Source organism: Haplochromis burtoni, unplaced genomic scaffold, assembly GCF_018398535.1.
Source record: "Haplochromis burtoni strain Fernald_Lab_line unplaced genomic scaffold, NCSU_Asbu1 Contig_1617, whole genome shotgun sequence".
In the NCBI taxonomy this organism is placed as follows: domain Eukaryota; kingdom Metazoa; phylum Chordata; class Actinopteri; order Cichliformes; family Cichlidae; genus Haplochromis; species Haplochromis burtoni.
Genome location: NW_024583978.1, coordinates 2,996 through 9,455, shown reverse-complemented (window position 1 = coordinate 9,455; position 6,460 = coordinate 2,996). Strand labels below are relative to the sequence as shown.

The 6,460-nt window shown below is 42.3% G+C and overlaps 1 long non-coding RNA gene across 1 annotated transcript in view; it reads right to left on the bottom strand.

The window, feature by feature from the left end:
- LOC121813393 overlaps window positions 1-6,237 on the bottom strand; it is a 7,516-nt gene extending 1,279 nt beyond the window's left edge. The window contains exons 1-2 of the long non-coding RNA XR_006053682.1: window positions 6,227-6,237; window positions 3,739-3,740 (exon numbers count right to left, since the gene is read on the bottom strand). This is a non-coding gene — a long non-coding RNA (uncharacterized LOC121813393). The remainder of the gene's footprint in view (window positions 1-3,738; window positions 3,741-6,226) is intronic.
- Window positions 6,238-6,460: the final 223 nt, after the last annotated feature.

Sequence of the window (6,460 nt, the reverse complement as noted above, 5' to 3'; positions counted from 1 at the left end):
AAGGACTGCAGTTCGGGGTTCTCCACTGTCACTAGGCTCAAATCCGGGCTCTCAGCCGTCTGTTGCATATCCAAAATCGCCTCTGCACATCGATGCTGTTCTGCCTTAAGCTTCATTCTTTTCTCTCGTTTGAGAACTGATTCCGATCTGGGTTTTCGTTCGTAGCCGAGATTGACCGTCGGAGCCCAGTCCTCCGACTCTTCGTCATCCAAAGCACTTGGGCAGCCTATAGTCCCAATCAAGTCAATATTAGACTACTAACTTAAAAGCACTAAGTAAACGAGAATTTAACGACAACCTAATGCTAATAAGTTCGTTTGCAAACATAACATTACCTCTGACGAAGTGGTCGCTGCAGACACGGGCATTGGCAGACTCTGCTCCTCCCGACTGTAAACGTAAATTTAAAATCCATTTTTTCCTACGTTTTTCGGTTAGAATTTTCCATTTTTCTCCTCTTCGTTGGGCTATTTTTGGTACCCTAAAATACCGTTTATCAGTTTCTCGGGTCGACCTACTGGAGCATCCGTAAACACAACAGGACATAGGCATTTTGCGTACTGTCTGTCTGTGATTTTGCGCTTATCTTTTTCACTTCCGACCGCCAGTCAAATTTCGCGCTTTACGTCGACGTCACGTCTACGTCAAATGAAACCTAGCTATTCTCTCGATAAGTCCAGGGCCAAGCCAGCTCCGATCAGCAAGAACCCTATTATCATGGTTCCAATTAGATATCTCAGGTGATTGAATGCCAGCCCGATCTTGCACGTCCATCTGTTCGCAGGGCTCAGGCATGCCCGAGCCCAGACTTCTCGTTGAGAAAAGGGTGTCAATTAGCATTCAGAGACCAGTTGATCAAATCCATAATTCTCTTTTAGGTTTTAGAAACAGACTGTGAGAGTGTTCCAGGGAAAGTAATACAAAATAGAGACATAGACAAGGACATAGAGGAACTAAGCAGGGAAGATAAGGGAGGAGGAGAGGAGAAAAGTACGACCGCCTTCGCTCCAGAGCCAAAAGGAAAGGGAAATAGGAAATTATTGTCTTTGAATTTTGTAACCACTGATAAGGCCAGGGTTCAGTGGGAAACAGACCTCGAAGTTCAGCTTAGTGCAGAAGCATGGTCCAAAACTTTTAGATCTGCCAAGAAATTGTTTTCCTGTAACAGACTCCAGGAAAGCCGTTACAGAATTGTACATAGACTGCAGCGTACGCCAGAGTTTCTAAATAAAATTCATCCTCAGATTTCTCCTCTTTGTGTAAAGTGCAATACGGATGTGGGGACTTACTACCATTGCATATGGCAATGTCCTTTAATTACTAGATTTTGGAAAAAATATTGCTATAGAGCTTCGCTCAATCTTTCACAGACGATCCCACTGAACCCTGTGCTGTTCTTTCTGGGTCTATCTATAGAAGGGCTCTCTCTGTCTTCTGTACAGATGCTTTTGTTAGGTAAACTTTTACATTTAGCGAGGCAACGGAGACGTTTTGTTCCAAGGTTGTGGACCCACCCGCTGACAAAAAAATTGTACGCCTCCAGATTCTTGAAAGCTTTCATTTGCTGCCTAGTGTAGTAAGAAGTCTGGAGGACCAAGTAGTTGGTGATATCCACAGCCTCGATAGTAGGCAAATCCTTTACTTCTGTGGTGTATTCGGACATTTTCAAAGAATACGGATCATGTCCGATATATTTTTTAACTATCTGTTTATATCTCTCCCGAGAAACGGGGTCTAAAGTTGCACAATAGCTGCTCTCCTGACTCTCCACAGTGTCCTCCATGTTTACTTCCGCCCTCCACTCAAAAATCGCGCTGCCTCCGCACGTCATCAGAACCACGTGACCGCAACCCAACTATTAAGAAAGCGGAACCGGCTGTTCAAACCCCCCCAAGGCTGCCCACTGGGATTGAAATGATGGGACAAGGCGCGACTTCTCAGAATGGGCTCATTGAGAGCAGCATGGTTAAGACCTTGGAGACGCTTAAAGCTGCCGTGAATACTCAGAATAACACCTCTGAGCGTATATTGGGTTACATCAAGAAGAGGCCTGCTCAGAATAACACCTTTGAGCGTACATTGGATTACATTGTGGAACAGCTCACTGCAGTCGTGAGTCGTGAGTTCTGAGCAAAAGAATGACAACACCACAGAACGCAAGTTTGATACCATCACGGGGAAGCTTGCGGTTCTCCAACGGGAGATTGAGAGACCAGTGTAAAGAACAGCTTTGAAATTCGCATGAGTTGTTGCAAAAGAAAAATTACCATCATAATCCGGCTACCCCTTCGGCGCCAGCTGTGGGCTCAAGGCTGGAGCCGAACAAAAACTCCCTGATAACGACTGTGTTGAGTCTGTTCCTTCCCATTCTATGCAAGGCCACCTGGGTTGGTTGGAAGACTGTTTACTTAGCCTGGCAGGGCGAAGGACACTGTCTCAGCTGAGACATGCATCAAAATGAAATTATTTCTGACACCAAGAGGAAGGTCAGCCAGATCAATAGATGAAAGACTAAGAGGCAAAAGAGGGTCACAGCACCAAGTATCTACCGGTGGCTCGCCTTGGTATAGAAAGGAATGTAACCACCCTGAGATTATTATATTATTATTATACAGTAATAATATAAAAGGTTAGGAAGTGCCTGCCCCCCCTCATCTGTAGGCAGTTGTAAAATCTGTATTTTTAGTCTAGATTTCTTCCCATGCCATATCAATTTAGAAAGATATCCCTCAATCTCTGAGAATGTTTTTCTGTTAATCCTGACAGGCAACATTTGTATGGGATATAATATTCTGGGTGAAACATCCATTTTGATTAAACTTATTCTACCCATCCAAGATAGGGGAGGTCAAACCACCTATTGAGGTCATTCTTGATTGAGGCCACAATTGGTTTAAAGTTCAACTTGTACAACTCTGTTGTGTCTGCGGACACCCTAATACCTAAATATGTAAAACCAGTGGTTGACCACCTGAAAGGAAAATTAGTAGGAGCATCCCACCTCCCCCCATCACCCAGTGGCAAAGCTTCAGATTTATCATAATTTATTTTATACCCTGAAAAAAGGCCAAATTGATTAATGATATGTGTCAGTGCAGGAATAGATGTTTCTGGCGTAGTGATAAAGAGCAACACGTCATCCGCGTAAAGGGAAATTCTGTATTCGGTATTCCACAAGGTTACCCAACAGATCTCGGCGTACATTGCAGTGGGAGCATCTATTCTTGACAAAACCCGTTTGGTCAGGCTTTATCAGAACTGGCAGAACCTCCTCCAATCGTCTAGATAAAACTTAGGACAGAATCTCGCAATCTACACCAAGTAAACTTAGAGGTCTGTAAGATATACACAGATCTGCAGGTTTATCCTTCTTTAAGATCAGGGATATGTGGGCAAGGTTTAAGGTGGGTGGAAGTGTGCCCCTCTCAAGATATTCTACATACATTTTTAATAAAGGACCCACCATGTGTTTGGCCATTTTTTTTTATAAAACTCTGGCCCAAACCCATCAGGGCCTGGAGCTTTTCCGCTCTGTAAGGATTTGATTGCATCTAAGATTTCCTGCACCCTAATAGGACTGCAAAGATCTAATCGACTTTCCTCTGATCGTATAGGGAGATTAACATTATCAAGAAACAATTTCCTAGCGTCTACAGTATTTTGACACTCAGGGGAATATAAGTCCTGATAGAACTCTTTCATTATTTTGCTGATAAGTTTAGCCTCGAATTGTAAAACAACTTTCTTATCTTTTAGAGAGGGTATTGCATAAGAGCCCTTTTCCCCTGGGCAAGTCGGGCAAGTAAGCGTCCAGGTTTGTTGCCCGATTCAAATAATCTATGCTTTGCATAGAATATTGCAGTTTCCGCTTTCTGAGTTAGTAGTTGGTCCAGGGCTGATCTGGCTGCATCCAGTTTTTTAAGCACAGAAACAGACGAGGATTTCTTAAACTCCCTCTCCAAGTTAGTAATGTCGCGTTCAAGTACTAACTGTTTGGTTAAGGTGCTCTTCTTTTTCGCTGAGGTGAAAGAGATAATAGAGCCCCTGAGAAATGCCTTACCTGCCTCCCATAGAGTAGAAGCACTAACCCCCGGTAAGTCATTTGTAGAAAGAAAAAGTTCCCACTGATCTTCTAAATATTTTACAAATTCAGGGTCACTAAGGAGCAGTGTTAGTCAAGTTACTTGAAAAAAGTAAACAGCTAACAGATCATCTGCAGAGGAATGGTTTATTTGAAGAGTTTCAGTCAGGTTTCAGAGCTCATCACAGCACAGAAACAGCTTTAGTGAAGGTTACAAATGATCTTCTTATGGCCTCTGACAGTGGACTCATCTCTGTGCTTGTCCTGCTAGACCTTAGTGCAGCATTCGATACTGTCGACCATAATATCCTATTAGAGCGATTAGAACATGCTGTAGGTATTACAGGTACTGCACTGCAGTGGTTTGTATCATATCTATCTAATAGACTCCAGTTTGTGCATGTAAATGGAGAGTCCTCTTCACACACTGAGGTTAATTATGGAGTTCCACAGGGTTCAGTGCTAGGACCAATTCTGTTTACATTATACATGCTTCCCTTAGGCAGCATCATTAGAAGACATAGCATACATTTTCACTGCTATGCTGATGACACCCAGCTCTATCTGTCCATGAAGCCAGATAACACACACCAATTAGTTAAACTGCAGGAATGTCTTAAAGACATAAAGACCTGGATGGCCGCTAACTTTCTGCTTCTTAATTCAGATAAAACTGAGGTTATTGTACTCGGCCCTGAAAATCTTAGAAATATGGTATCTAACCAGATTCTTACTCTGGATGGCATTACCTTGGCCTCCAGTAACACTGTGAGGAACCTTGGAGTCATTTTTGACCAGGACATGTCCTTCAACGCACATATTAAACAAATATGTAAGACTGCTTTCTTCCATTTGCGCAACATCTCTAAAATTAGAAATATCCTGTCTCAGAGTGACGCTGAAAAACTAGTTCATGCATTTATTACTTCCAGGCTGGACTACTGTAATTCATTATTATCAGGATGTCCAAAAAACTCGCTGAAAAGCCTTCAGCTAATCCAAAATGCTGCAGCAAGAGTCCTGACAGGGACTAGAAAGAGAGAGCATATTTCTCCTGTTTTGGCTTCCCTTCATTGGCTTCCTGTTAAATCCAGAATTGAATTCAAAATCCTGCTCCTCACATACAAGGTCTTAAATAATCAGGCCCCATCTTATCTTAATGACCTTGTAGTACCATATCACCCTATTAGAGCACTTCGCTCTCGCTCTGCAGGCCTACTTGTTGTTCCTAGAGTATTTAAAAGTAGAATGGGAGGCAGAGCCTTCAGTTTTCAGGCCCCTCTTCTGTGGAACCAGCTTCCAGTTTGGATTCAGGAGACAGACACTATCTCTACTTTTAAGATTAGGCTTAAAACTTTCCTTTTTGCTAAAGCATATAGTTAGGGCTGGACCAGGTGACCCTGAATCCTCCCTTAGTTATGCTGCAATAGATGTAGGCTGCCGGGGGATTCCCATGATGCATTGAGTTTTTCCTTTCCAGTCACCTTTCTCACTCACTATGTGTTAATAGACCTCTCTGCATTGAATCATATCTGTTATTAACCTCTGTCTCTCTTCCACAGCATGTCTTTATCCTGTCTTCCTTCTCTCACCCCAACCGGTCGCAGCAGATGGCCCCGCCCCCCTGAGCCTGGTTCTGCCGGAGGTTTCTTCCTGTTAAAAGGGAGTTTTTCCTTCCCACTGTCGCCAAAGTGCTTGCTCATAGGGGGTCATATGATTGTTGGGTTTTTCTCTGTATCTATGAAGCGCCTTGAGGCGACTTTTGTTGTGATTTGGCGCTATATAAATAAAATTGAATTGAAAAATTGAATTAAAGTAATCCCGTTACTTTACTGATTACTTATTTTCAAAAGTAATTAATTACTTAGTTACTTTTTAAAAACACGATTTACAACCTGAATAGGTGATAAAGCGATAGATCTTTCAGCCCAATTCTACTTTTTCTACATAATCCATCATACAAAATGTAATCAAATGGAAAAGTCTCTTTTTAAAACTTGTTTTATTAGTTTTAATCTTTTAACTTTATGCATCAAGCAAAAATTTAATTATATGCAACATTCTCTGACTGGAAGAAATTTGTTTAACATTTAAACCTATTTTCTGCACATTCCAGCACATAAAATAATTTTTTTGTGTGTTTACACTCACTCTTTCAAATAGATGCAAGTAAAACACAGCAGAAAATAAATAAAGTCAAAGACTAGCGGTCCTGTTGCTCTATTTTCACCTGTAAAGCAGGAGTAGGGTAGGCGGAGGTTTACCCTGGTGCAGGTGTGCCGCAGCGGTCAGTGGAAGAATCCGCGAGTTTCTCTGTGAATTTCCCATTACGTCGTTGCGCACTCGGTGCTTGCTCGGAAGTTTAGGGTTTTTTTGCTG